Source organism: Ambystoma mexicanum, chromosome 7q (genome assembly GCF_040938575.1).
Source record: "Ambystoma mexicanum isolate Mex_15411 chromosome 7q, UKY_AmexF1_1, whole genome shotgun sequence".
Taxonomy (NCBI): domain Eukaryota; kingdom Metazoa; phylum Chordata; class Amphibia; order Caudata; family Ambystomatidae; genus Ambystoma; species Ambystoma mexicanum.
The window spans coordinates 493,962,027-493,975,119 of NC_090941.1; the positions used below are offsets into that span (position 1 = coordinate 493,962,027).

Sequence of the window (13,093 nt, forward strand, 5' to 3'; positions counted from 1 at the left end):
CTCCAACTCTCTGAGGGTCAGTCGCTTTTCAAAGCAGAAAGTTGGGGGCAGATCTCTTTCTTCGGCTGGGGCCTCCCTCTGGAACAGCCTCCCTGCCTCTCTCAAACTTGAGCAGAACTGCCTCTGGTCCCAGAAGCAACTCAAGACCTTCCTCTTTGCTTCTGCTTTCTCTCTTCCTCTCCCCTGCTGATGACCCGTCTGGTCCACGCACTGGTCACCCTCTGAAGTTGGGCCCAGGTCCCTGCCTGTCCAGTTACACCTTGCACTGCCTTTTGGCTGCCCCAGCACTTGGGGTCTGTATCTGTAACCCTACATCCCCTTCGCTCTGCACTTATGAGCCACCCGTTGGCTGCACTTTTGATTACCTGCACTGAGCCACCCGCTGGCTGCACCTTTGATTACATCCCCTTCCCTGCACTTGCGTGATCTAAATGACAAGGCCTAGTAAGATCGTTGTTTCGTCCTCCCTCTGTTTCCCCATCCTTGTCTTGTCTGGCCTAGAAACACTTGTGTATAGGTGCGTTATAAATTCCATATCATATCATATCATACATTAAAATACAAGACTACCTGAAACAACACAACATCCTCAGCCCTCACCACTCAGGCTTCAGACCTGTCCATGGCACAGAATACTTCCTCCTTGACCTGAAAAACCAACTCAACGATATCCACGACACTGGCAACCTAGCCCTCCTCCTTCTCGATCCATTGGCAGCGTTTGACCTGGTCAACCACCAAACACTATGCCACCACCTCACTTTAGCTGCCAACATTTCACCCAAGTCCACCAAATGGATTACCTAATTTCTTGCAGGCACACAGTGTCTATGCTGGAAGCACTGCTGCCCATCCAACTCAAGTTACCTGTGGGGTCCCTCAAGGCTCATGCGTCTCCCCAACATTTTACAACATTTATACAAAACCACGCTCTGGACATATTTTATACCAACTATGCAGATGATACCCAAATCCTCATTCCCCTCTCGGGGATTTATGACCAAGACTACAGTTACATCAACAGAATGTATGACACTATCCAAGCATGGTTGGCCACCAGGTTGGCCTGGGGCATAAAATTGTCTCAGGCACTAATGAAAAAGTGACCCACATTTGCAAATGGCAATTCATTCCTTTTGTAACAGACTGGTTGAATTGTACACAAGTGGGATTTTATTGATACAATGTGATGCAAATTGTGAAATTTAGGAATATGTATTCAGGAACAATGGTCAAAACTACTAGCTGCATAAAATATACATTTTTTATACAATTATGACTTTCCTGGACATTAGTCCGGAAAATCTGAATTCTGAAAGCTCAATTTCGTGGTCTTTAGTCACGTGGAGAGAAGAAGTCGGAAGAGCATGATGGTCACACCTACGCACAAAGGCAGAGTGTGCCTTCACTCCCCTGAATTCTTCAGTAGCAAGGAACATTTCCAAGGACCAGTTCAACGCCCTAATTGACAGCAGACCACTGAGGTGATGATGGATGATCATGTTAATTGTTGGGAAGCTGTGGTTAAGACTAGCTTGTCTGCACCTGGACGCTCAGCCTGAGAGCTGCTAACATAGGTTGGGAGGGTACTGACAGAGGTTGGAAAGTTACCGATGATAAAAGACCGCATGATCAAGAGTCCTATAGTTGTGTAGCCAATTAGACGTTGTATATTTAGTGACATTTATAGTGACATTTTAGGGAAGGGCTTAGTTGCCCCACCTGATGTTAAGAAGCCTATCACTTTATTTCACTGCCCAAATGAGTATGGATAGTATACCTAGATGATTCGTTTAGACCCTATCGCATTCACTCGTAGGTATTTAAGTTTTCCCACGTAGGATGACATGAGTAATACACAGGTTAACGTCATCAATGACGAATATTTACTATAAAGGTGTCATTTTTTTAATGAAACGCTTTGAGATAGTGATGAGACACATCTGCTGATGTCCGTTATCATTCCTGTTTTAGATAATTGATATTAAAACACTTATCCTTTTGCCAACTACCTGAGTTGTTTCGATTATTGATGTTTGAATACAATTCTGCATCCCCATCTATCTCAAGGGTATTGCTATCTCATCTTAGAGGGCTGGAAGGTCCAGTTCACTCTGATGACATGTACATTGTAATTTTGAATTTCACATTACTATTATAAATATATGTACCTTGATGCACCATATGCTGTATAGGGGCATTATAAATACCCAATAAATTATAATATGTTCATGCTGTCATACGTTACATTTTGGTGGCTATTGCATGCATCCCAATCTTTGAGCCTTACTTTTTTTTATCTCTTTACACTTAGAGAGAAGTCATCCTCATTGGAGCATTCCGCGTTGGCTTGTGTGGGTGACCTGAATTTCGCACCAACCTCCTGAGTGCCATTGTTTGGAAGTTGTCCAAAAATAAATGTTCTTGCTGGTTTTTGCAATTTATTTTCTGTTAATACATATTTCATTGTAAAGAATAAAATGATCAGCGTAAAACTTGATTGCTTCTCTACTACTTTGCTTCTTTGTGTTAACATTGATCAAATCAGCGTAACTTCAAATGGCCTTCAACTATACAGAATGTGGGCCAATAAAGCAAATGGGGGCTTATACATCTATGCTTGCTGACAGGAGCAACAGAGTGGGATGGAACATCACATACTATCCAGTAGGAACTATTTGGCTGTGCCTTGAAACTTCATCCTGGAGAACTCCTTGGTAGTGCTAAAGAACATATAATTCATAAGCTATACAGTATATATAATTTGCATCCGTTTTATGACATTTTTGACTGGGGTGTATGAGGTGTTGATGATATGTGTGCAGTCTGGTGGGTGTACACCCAGACTGGGTTCTGGCTGTGTTCGGCCTGTAGGACGCTTATATGTGCAGCTAGGCCAGTTTGTAATGGGATATAGCTGCTTTTTATTAGAGTGATGACGTGTTTGTGGGGTAGTGGTCATATGTGAGCAGCTTGGCCGAATTGATTGAGGGGTATAGGTGCACTCTAATTGTGTAATGTGTAGAGTAGAGAGTAAGCATAGTGATATATGATGTTCCATCCACACGGCGATTAAGCGCAATGCGCTTCAAAGGCATTCGATGACAAGGGAGGGAAAGATGGAGAAAGCAAAGACACTCCCACAGGGCATGAACAGCACAAATGTGAAGACTAGCTACTGCACTCGGTCTAGAGACACCTAGACAGTGCAGGTGCTAGGGCACAGACAGGAGGGCATGCCTGGGAACTGTAAACGAGGACCGGAGGGGTTGGGTACACAGGGGCATCGCAGGGGACCGGGGGTGGGGGCAAACCGCAACAGCATGCAGGGGACCAGAGGGTACAGAGAGAAATCACAGTACCAGAGGGGCTGGGGGTATACAGCGACATCAAGGGCGACCAGAGGGGGATGAGGGAACACAGCGACAACATGGGACACGAGAGGGGCATGGGGTAGATGGCAATATCTTAGGGGCCAGGCGAGAAGCTGGCAGCATCACACTGAACCGGAGGTTGTTGGAGGGGCAGTGACGAGATGTGAACCAGGGGGTCTGGGCACACAGTGAAACGTTGGGACCTAAGGGGTTGTGGGCACACAGTGATGACGAGGGAAATAAGGGCGGGGGTACCAGCGACAACTGGCGGATAGTAGGTCAAGAAACTCATATCCTTTAAGACTAGTGATCTGACCAATCAGGGAGGTGGGCGGGCTGGGAGACGGGCGGGGATCAGGAAGAGGAAGCTGGTGGGGGAGGCACGGGGCACAGATTAATACAATTAAATGGCAAAAACAGGCTCGGAGGAACTTTTAGATGCTTTCCACTCGCCTCGCTTTCACGAAGCGATTATTACCCAAAGCAAAGACATTGGGTAATAATTGTATTATCGCTGTGTTGCAACTAACCAACGATCCACGACTATTCACAGATAAGCATGCCGCTCCGTCCATGTTACCAAAATTAAACAAGGTTTATAATTTGCTTATGTTTCCAATCTATTCAGATCCCTTATGGTATACCAGAGGTTGTGGGGTTGTTTAATGGTTTAGAAACCGATATTCATCTCTGCACCACTGGTGCACCGGAAGTTGATTTGCCACAGTGTGCCTCATATCCCAAACAGAACGGCCCTCCTAATTGGCTAATAGTCACCAAAGAGCTATAAACCCAATCGGAGGGTTGGGCTAGCCAACTATGATTCTATGAAGGCCACTTGCCTCCGGAACTAATACAGTTGTGTCCTGCTGTGAGCAGTTAATGATAGTCAGGTAAAGGAGGAGTGCTTCAGTTTAAAGAGTTTCGAGTACAGAAGCAGCCAGGCACATATGATGTGTCCTTGAAGGATGCAAGGATGGCAGTGAGTGTCTCCAATTGTCCAGATAGCTGTGTTGTTTCGAGATGGGATGTGTAGCGTGCAGTCAGTTGTAGCGTTGTTTTCAGAATGAGTGTAATTGTTTCAGTGAGGGGAGGCGGGACAGGACTTCTCGTCAATGGTGTGATAATTGCACGAGAGAGAAGCCGCACTTTTCACCTGGTGTGTGATACTTGGCAACACTTTATGCGTCAGGTTCCCATACAGTCCCCAGGCGGTGTTTGAGCACTTTTACTTTACTTTATTGAATTTGTATTGCGCACCTGAGAACCCGGAGGCTTAAGGGCGCAGACAAGACAAACAACATAAATACATATAAAGGTCGATAACAAGATAAGAGCAAAATGGGCAAGACATAACAATCACCATCCACTTAGTAACTGCAGTTCAAGTATTGAGAAAATCAGAGTAAGCATGTTAACAATAATCAGGAAGAGGAAGAACCATAAGAAACTCTCTGAAGATCTAAATTCCAAGAATAATGTTACAGTTTGAGGTCCCTTTGGGTAGATATTTGCATCGTCTGAGAAAAGCAGGCAAGGTGCTGGCCCCACAGCCCACCAAAATGCAGTCACAGTTGGGTAGCAGACACCAGTCACTCAGATCTATCCTCCGAATGATCATTAAGTCCGACTACTCCTGGGACAGTTCTGTGGCACAACCAAGCGAGAAACTTATTGCGCAGGGCTTCTTTGGGCTCTTTTTCTTTAGTTTTCTGAATGTTCGTTATAATGAAATATCTTTGATCCATTACAAAGTCATGAGTGTTCGAGTCCATTATCTTAGGCATATGTGATTTTTTTTTTTTACTGGCAGATTTCATAGGGAAGTGCTTTTCAATTTGGCATACCAAAATAACCTCGTTATGGCCAGCACTCAGCTCATGCAGAAATAAGGAAGGAACAGTTTCCTGTAATAAGTCTACGCTAGGGATTTTTGCCTTTTCATCGCATGCCAATATTGGCCCGATAGAACTCAGGGATTCCTCAATACAGAGGTCAGTTTGAGTGGCTTGATCTGTCATTTCCCTTTGTGAAAGAGTTTGGCTGGCAGTGTTTACCCTTGCTGCCTGTAGCATCAGCGCTAGCATGCCCATGTGTCTGGGATGCAGAGTTCAATTTCGGCACCCATAGGTCTGCTACCCAATCGTTTAATGCACCCGACAAAAAGCCACGGTCAAATGGGTCCTTAGAAAGTAGTAGCTCTTTAGCAATGTTGGCCATAAGGTCGGGCCATTTGGAGGAGAGCCGAATGCTTGGATTGATCAAAATTGGGTGTACTCCTCCCTTGTGGGGCAAGATTGAATATACACCTACCTTGAGGGGCAATGGCAGGTAAGGTTATGGGTATCTCAGGCTTTGGCGATGGTAGATCATTAGAGGTCTACACAGTCACCGTGTCATCCATGGTGCTATGCAGACTTACTATGGGTACATGTACTTTACGATTTTCCTTCAGTGAAAGACTATCCAAGACCCACGTTGAATTTGGTGCTTCGAATCCGGAGAACCCACAACCAGCCCTCTACAAGAATGTTTTATATGTTACCCATATATGCTTCAAGTACTCCCAGGGCGTTAAGTGGGGTAAGAAAGTAAGGTGGTGGGGGCTCATTTGGGGGTGTGTCTTGCATGATGGCCATGGTCTAATACCTGATGGGGGTGGCCTACCTACGAACATTTTAAAAATGGTGTGGCCTGCTAACTAAGTGCATATCACAACACAGTGTGCTTGCTTCATTCCTTAAAGTATTATAAATCAATGCTCAATATCATTAATTATTGGACCCTCACAAAAGGGTAGTTGTTTTATTAGCAGGTTCATTAGCATCCCATTACATAGTTTGGGCAAGACTAACCCTTCAAAAGGCACTACTCATCTCCTCTGTCGGGCCGTGAAAGGGAGGCCCAGGCAATTCAGACACTTTCATCTGCCTACAGCACCCAAGCAGCTAGTTTTGTTGCAAATAGCCTCTCCGTCCATCCAGTGCCTTATGAGTGGGAAAGCAGCCGGAGCCAGCCCTGAGCCTTGAAGGGACAAGCATAGAGGAAAGCAACAGGGGGATAGCAGGAGCCTTGAAGGGGCAAGCGTAGAGGAGAGCAACAGGGGGACTGCAGGAGCCTGGAAGGGCCAAGCATAGATAAGAACAACAGGGGGACAGCAGGAGCCTTGAAGGGGCAAGCGTAGAGGAGAACAGGGGGACAGCAGGAGCCTTGAATGGGCAAGCGTAGAGGAGAGCAACACGGGGACAGGAGGAGCCTTGAAGGGGCAAGCATAGAGGAGAGCAACAGGGGGATAGCAGGAGTACCCGTGGAGCCTCATAAGGATCCCGACAAGTGCAACCCCGACGAGTGCAACAGGTGAGGCACCTCTATTAATGCAAACACACAGAGGAAGATACCGTAGGACATAGCAAGGGAGGAGGCTCCGGACAACAGAGCAGTCAGCTATACAAAGAGGACTACCTCACAACCTCCACCACACCAACCATCCAGGAGAAGATTGAGGCCAGGAAGGGCCAAGGCACCGCACCGTGGAGGCCCTGGCGAAATCCGATCAAGGGCCCACAAGAGTGACGCCAGGCACCACGGTTCCCCAGAGCAGGATAAAGGAGCCAAGGTGGAGCTTCCGGGGGGAGGTGGGTGGGGGCAGGCATGCCTAACCAGACAAACTGTGGCAACCACAGGAGATGAAGCCTCTAATATCAAGAGGGGCAAAGCGGACACCTCAGGCAGGGGGATCGCTGGGAGACATTTCCCCCTAAAAGCGGGGGATGTAAAGGACTAGGGGCCCTGCAGACCTGGTCCAGGAGAGACAACCCGCCAGGTATAGCCCCATGACCTCCACGAGGAGAGAATCCCCAAGTAGCTGCAGAAAATAGGTCCCAGAAAAGGAGGCCCGGTTGAGAAGGAGGGGGACCACCAGCACCTCATCACCACAAGACCGGGCCTCAAAGACATTACATAAAGGGGTTTCCACCCCCCTCCCCCCCATGAGGCTAGAGGGGTCCGAGAGGCCCAGAACCAGAATAAAATCACCAGGGAGGCTAAACTTTAAGGCAAAATGAAAGCCCGGGGAGGGCAACCGCCACAATAGATAACACCAAAAGGGGTGGGGGGGGCCTTGGAATTAAAAATGGGCCCAGACAAGCCTGCAGGTTGTACAGCTGGGGAAAGGAAAAGACTCCATTTTAAAAAAAAAACATTTTTTATTGTGTTTGGTTAAAATTTACCTTTGCAAAACAATAATCACATTAACAGTAAAATGTGTAAACTTCTAAGCAAAAACAGCCTTAATACTCTAAAAGAACAAAAGAAAAAATGAAAGGACTCAATACCCGAGATTCCACAGCGGATTCGCCACCAGAATTTGCTTAGGCTGGCGAAATGATGCAACATGGGGTTAAAAATGCTGAGGCACAGCTCCAGTTGCCCGGGAAGGACGGCGCCAAGCCACCATAGGGTTATATTGGCACAATTCCTCACAGGCGGCTTTGCAGGGCACCAGAAAATTGCATTTTATATGCCGTCAGAATTTGCTTAGGCTACCGTCTGATTTTGCAATCTCACCATAAATGATGTAACATAGGGTACAAAATTGCCACCATAGGGTTAATGCTGCACTGCCCTGTACAACACAGGTTTAAAATTGATAACACAAATTGCTAACATAGGGTTAATGCTGACTGCTCCGTACAACATATGGTTGGCTACAAAAAACACTGTCAAAAAATGCCATTGCAAGCATTTTCTGACGGGTTAATGCTATGCTGCACTGCCCTGCACAAAATAGGGTTAAAATAGATAATATGCCCTGCGGAAACATAGTGTTAATAGGGTTAATGTACAGCTGCCCCTGCCCCTTGCCCCGCTGCCCCTGCCCCGTAGACCAGAAAGCATTTTCTGACGGGTTAATGCACTGCCCTGCACAACATAGGGTTAAAATAAATAATATGCCCTGTGGAAACATAGGGTTAATAGGGTTAATGTACAGCTGCCCCTGCCCCTTGCCCCGCTGCCCCTGCCCCGTAGTCCAGAAAGCATTTTCTGAAAGCAGAAAGCATTTTCTGACGGGTTAATGCACTGCCCTGCACAACATAGGGTGAATAGGGTTAATGTACAGCTGCCCCTGCTCCTTGCCCCGCTGCCCCTGCCCCGTAGACCAGAAAGCATTTTCTGACAGCAGAAAGCATTTTCTGACGGGTTAATGCACTGCCCTGCACAACATAGGGTTAAAATAAATAATATGCCCTGTGGAAACATAGGGTTAATAGGGTTAATGTAGAGCTGCCCCTGCCCCTGCCCCTTGCCCCGCTGCCCCTGCCCCGTAGACCAGAAAGCATTTTCTGACGGGTTAATGCACTGCCCTGCACAACAAAGGGTTAAAATAAATAATATGCCCTGTGGAAACATAGGGTTAATAGGGTTAATGTACAGCTGCCCCTGCCCCTTGCCCCGCTGCCCCTGCCCCGTAAACCAGAAAGCATTTTCTGACAGCAGAAAGCATTTTCTGACGGGTTAATGCACTGCCCAGCACAACATAGGGTTAAAATAAATAATATGCCCCGTGGAAACATAGGGTTAATGTACAGCTGCCCCTGCCCCTTGCCCCACTGCCCCTGCCCCGTAGACCAGAAAGCATTTTCTGACGGGTTAATGCACTGCCCTGCACAACATAGGGTTAAAATAAATAATATGCCCTGTGGAAACATAGGGTTAATAGGGTTAATGTACAGCTGCCCCTGCCCCGCTGCCCCTGCCCCGTAGTCCAGAAAGCATTTTCTGACGGCAGAAATCATTTTCTGACGGGTTAATGCACTGCCCTGCACAACATAGCGTTAAAATAAATAATATACCCTGTGGAAACATAGGGTTAATAGGGTTAATGTACAGCTGCCCCTGCCCCTTGCCCCTTGCCCCTTGCCCCTGCCCCGTAGACCAGAAAGCATTTTCTGACGGCAGAAAGCATTTTCTGACGGGTTAATGCACTGCCCTGCACAACATAGGGTTAAAATAAATAATATGCCCTGTGGAAACATAGGGTTAATGTACAGCTGCCCCTGCCCCTTGCCCCGCTGCCCCTGCCCCGTAGTCCAGAAAGCATTTTCTAATAGCAGAAAGCATTTTCTGACGGGTTAATGCACTGCCCTGCACAACATAGGGTTAAAATAAATATGCCCTGTGGAAACATAGGGTTAATGTACAGCTGCCCCTGCCCCGTAGACCAGAAAGCATTTTCTGACGGGTTAATGCACTGCCCTGCACAACATAGGGTTAAAATAAATAATATGCCCTGTGGAAACATAGGGTTAATAGGGTTAATGTACAGCTGCCCCTGCCCCTTGCCCCTTGCCCCTGCCCCGTAGACCAGAAAGCATTTTCTGACAGGTTAATGCACTGCCCTGCACAACATAGGGTTAAAATAAATATGCCCTGTGGAAACATAGGGTTAATAGGGTTAATGTACAGCTGCCCCTGACCCTTGCCCCGCTGCCCCTGCCCCGTAGACCAGAAAGCATTTTCTGACAGCAGAAAGCATTTTCTGACGGGTTAATGCACTGCCCTGCACAACATAGGGTTAAAATAAATAATATGCCCTGTGGAAACATAGGGTTAATGGGGTTAATGTACAGCTGCCCCTGCCCCTTGTCCCTCTGCCCCTGCCCCGTAGACCAGAAAGCATTTTCTGACAGCAGAAAACATTTTCTGACGGGTTAATGCACTGCCCAGCACAACATAGGTTTAAAATAAATAATATGCCCTGTGGAAACATAGGGTTAATGTACACCTGCCCCTGCCCCTGCCCCTGCCCCTGTCCCTGTCCCCGCTGCCCCTGCCCCGTAGACCAGAAAGCATTTTCTGACGGCAGAAAGCATTTTCTGACGGGTTAATGCACTGCCCTGCACAACATAGGGTTAAAATAAATAATATGCCCTGTGGAAACATAGGGTTAATAGGGTTAATGTACAGCTGCCCCTGCCCCTGTCCCCGCTGCCCCTGCCCCGTAGACCAGAAAGCATTTTCTGACCGCAGAAAGCATTTTCAGACGGGTTAATGCACTGCCCTGCACAACATAGGGTTAAAATAAATAATATGCCCTGTGGAAACATAGGGTTAATAGGTTTAATGTACAGCTTTAATGTACAGCTGCAAAATCCGATGTTACAGTACCGTCGGATTTTGCTTTGCCATTGAAATTCACGCATGCGCAGTAGCAGCCTAAGCATTTTGCGACGATGAGCAGAATTCAACGTTACACCGGCCTGGCAGCAGCTGCCATTCTGGCTCCTGTGGGTTCTGGGGAACACTGGTGATCAGGAGCCCACACTGCCTGTGTTGTCATGCTTGGGCACGTTACTGCATGACCCTGCCTGGAGGCAGTGCCCCCTTCATTTTTCGCCATTGGGAGAGCAGGCTTGAAAGGAAGAGCTCTCCCCCGACCACACATCTGGGCCCCGCTGCTGGCAATGTGTGGAGGGGGTGAGGGAAATCATGGCTGCTCTGCAAGTCATCCAGCACCCACCATGGGCCAGAGCACCATCTGGAGCACATCCATCTAGAGAACACTGGATGCATGCTGGAGACTTTGCAGGAAACAAGACCACCACCTAGACGTGGCTCACACACATCACCGCTAAAGTATGTCTTGGCGAGGTATCACAAGCAAGTGCCAAGTGGCACAACCCATACACCTGACGGGACCCCTCCCGCCCTGTAGTAAGTGTCGAGGGCCAGCCTTTTTGGGTGACAAATACGAGGAGTGAGAGAACTCTTCTCAACGCAATAATATCCAAATCGGAGGAGTCCCAACTGACGTGCATGACCAAGACCTGGGGGCCTGCATCACCGATCTCTTCCGCCAGATCCAGGACGCCCCACCAGATGACCCAATTCAGTTGGACAGGACACATTTAGTTTGTCTGATGGGCCAAGAGCATCGAGACTGTGCCCGACGTTCTCACACGAGTCCACTTTTATATGTTAAAGGAAAAGATCCTAACTTGAGCCTGGCAAATGGAGGAGATTCACTTTCGAGGATCCACCTTGCCCCCTCTACCAGGATTTAGAGTAACCCTGTTCAAGCGTAAAGCACTGCGACCACTAATGGAATGGCTCTGCGAGAAAGAGCCAGTCCCGGGCCCATCAGCTATACCCGGAGCCAGAGTGTCAGGATTCCATGGCATATTTCCACATTGTTAAAAAGACATTACACTAGAAAATTTTCATTTAAGAAATTTCATCATTACATATATGTGTAAGAGTGATGTTTGAGTGTTTGTTCTGAATTTCACATCTTATTATTTATCTAAATTTCCTTAATGTTAAAATATGCAGGAAGTGCCTAATTTCCCAAGTCAAAATGGTGGCTCTGTTTCTTAACAGTGATTGGTGGAAGAGTGCTGTGAGGTAGCTTGGAACTTTCACCAAGATTCTAAACTGCCTTTCATTCCAGTTCCCAAAGAGAAAGGTTGTTGATACTATAGCTCCCTAGATATTTAGTTTTAAAAAGTTTTAGAAACCCCTTTTGAGAAATTCCTAGATGAAAACTCCACAGAAAGATATCTTCAAGAAGAAGTCATCATTATATACAAGAATATTTACAGATGAAGCAAGCTAAGTCTTTCAATCTGAAAAGTTCATCTTTTTGACTGAACTCAACTATGAGTAATTAATAAAGAAACTGTACTATCTGCATTTTGGTTTATTATTTGAAAAGAACTATTATTTGCACTGCGCAAGTTTGGAGAAAGAAATTCAACATTGCGTTTATTTTATTTTTTTCTTGCGACTTCGTGTTCGCGTATTATTGTATTGCGTAGGTTTTATTTTAATTTACAGTTCTATTTTCAGTAGTGTTTATTTGGATTCAGTTTTCTTATGAGTTGCGCGTGTATTCAGCATCATTTTCGCAGTATTTTCTTGTTACACGCGCGACTCGTTTATATTTGTGTAAACAGTAATGTTCAGTTAGAGTAAAGGACCCACGTGTGTCAGTTGCATGCGTCCCGATAGTATTGATTTACTTCCTGGTTTGGCATCTAGTCGTTTTTAGTGACGTAGTGGACTTTGTTTTAAAGTTCTATTTTTGCTTCGTGTCTTCATTTTTCTCTACTCCGTTCTGTTTGCGCGTTACGTTGCGTTCTGCAGACAAGTTATAGGTATTAGGGCGCAGTTCTATTTTTGCTTCGTGTCTTCATTTTTCTCTACTCCGTTCTGTTTGCGCATTACGTCGCGTTCTGCAGACAAGTTATATTTTTGTTCTCAGTGCTTAGTAGAATCCTTTATCTAAAGAACTTGAGAAGTCTACATTGTTGAATAAAATCACACACGGATACATTATTCCTCACGGACTACAATAAATAAGAAAGCTGGAAGTTTCTTCAAAGAAGAACTTTAATTATTTCATGAATTTTAAGAACTATAATTGCACTATTTCATCAAAGCAATTTCAATTCAGATTTTCAGCAAGACTTAAGTCAAGAAAAACTACCAAAGTTTTATCAACATTGAAATATTATTTAATACTTGAAGACTTAATGAAAAGTGTATCATAAAATTGAGGCCTATCAGCAATCTAGCATACGCAGCAGGTAAAAGAGAAAATAAGGTTAACAATTATATATATATATATATATATATATATGACTATATTCAGAGTAGAGTATTATTAACCCGTATATTCTTGTGTTTAGATTTTCACAGACAGCATAGTGATGAAAACT

At 45.8% G+C, this 13,093-nt stretch overlaps 1 protein-coding gene and 1 long non-coding RNA gene across 13 annotated transcripts in view; one reads left to right on the plus strand and one right to left on the minus strand.

Annotated features, from left to right (window-relative positions):
* The window catches only part of LOC138527918 (uncharacterized), a 34,470-nt gene extending 31,970 nt beyond the window's left edge, over window positions 1-2,500 (plus strand). The window contains exon 2 of the long non-coding RNA XR_011284087.1: window positions 2,315-2,500. This is a non-coding gene — a long non-coding RNA (uncharacterized lncRNA). The remainder of the gene's footprint in view (window positions 1-2,314) is intronic.
* Window positions 1-13,093, minus strand: part of SETDB2 (SET domain bifurcated histone lysine methyltransferase 2) — a 1,645,210-nt gene that overhangs the window by 1,521,488 nt on the left and 110,629 nt on the right. The gene's annotated exons all lie outside the window — the stretch shown is intronic.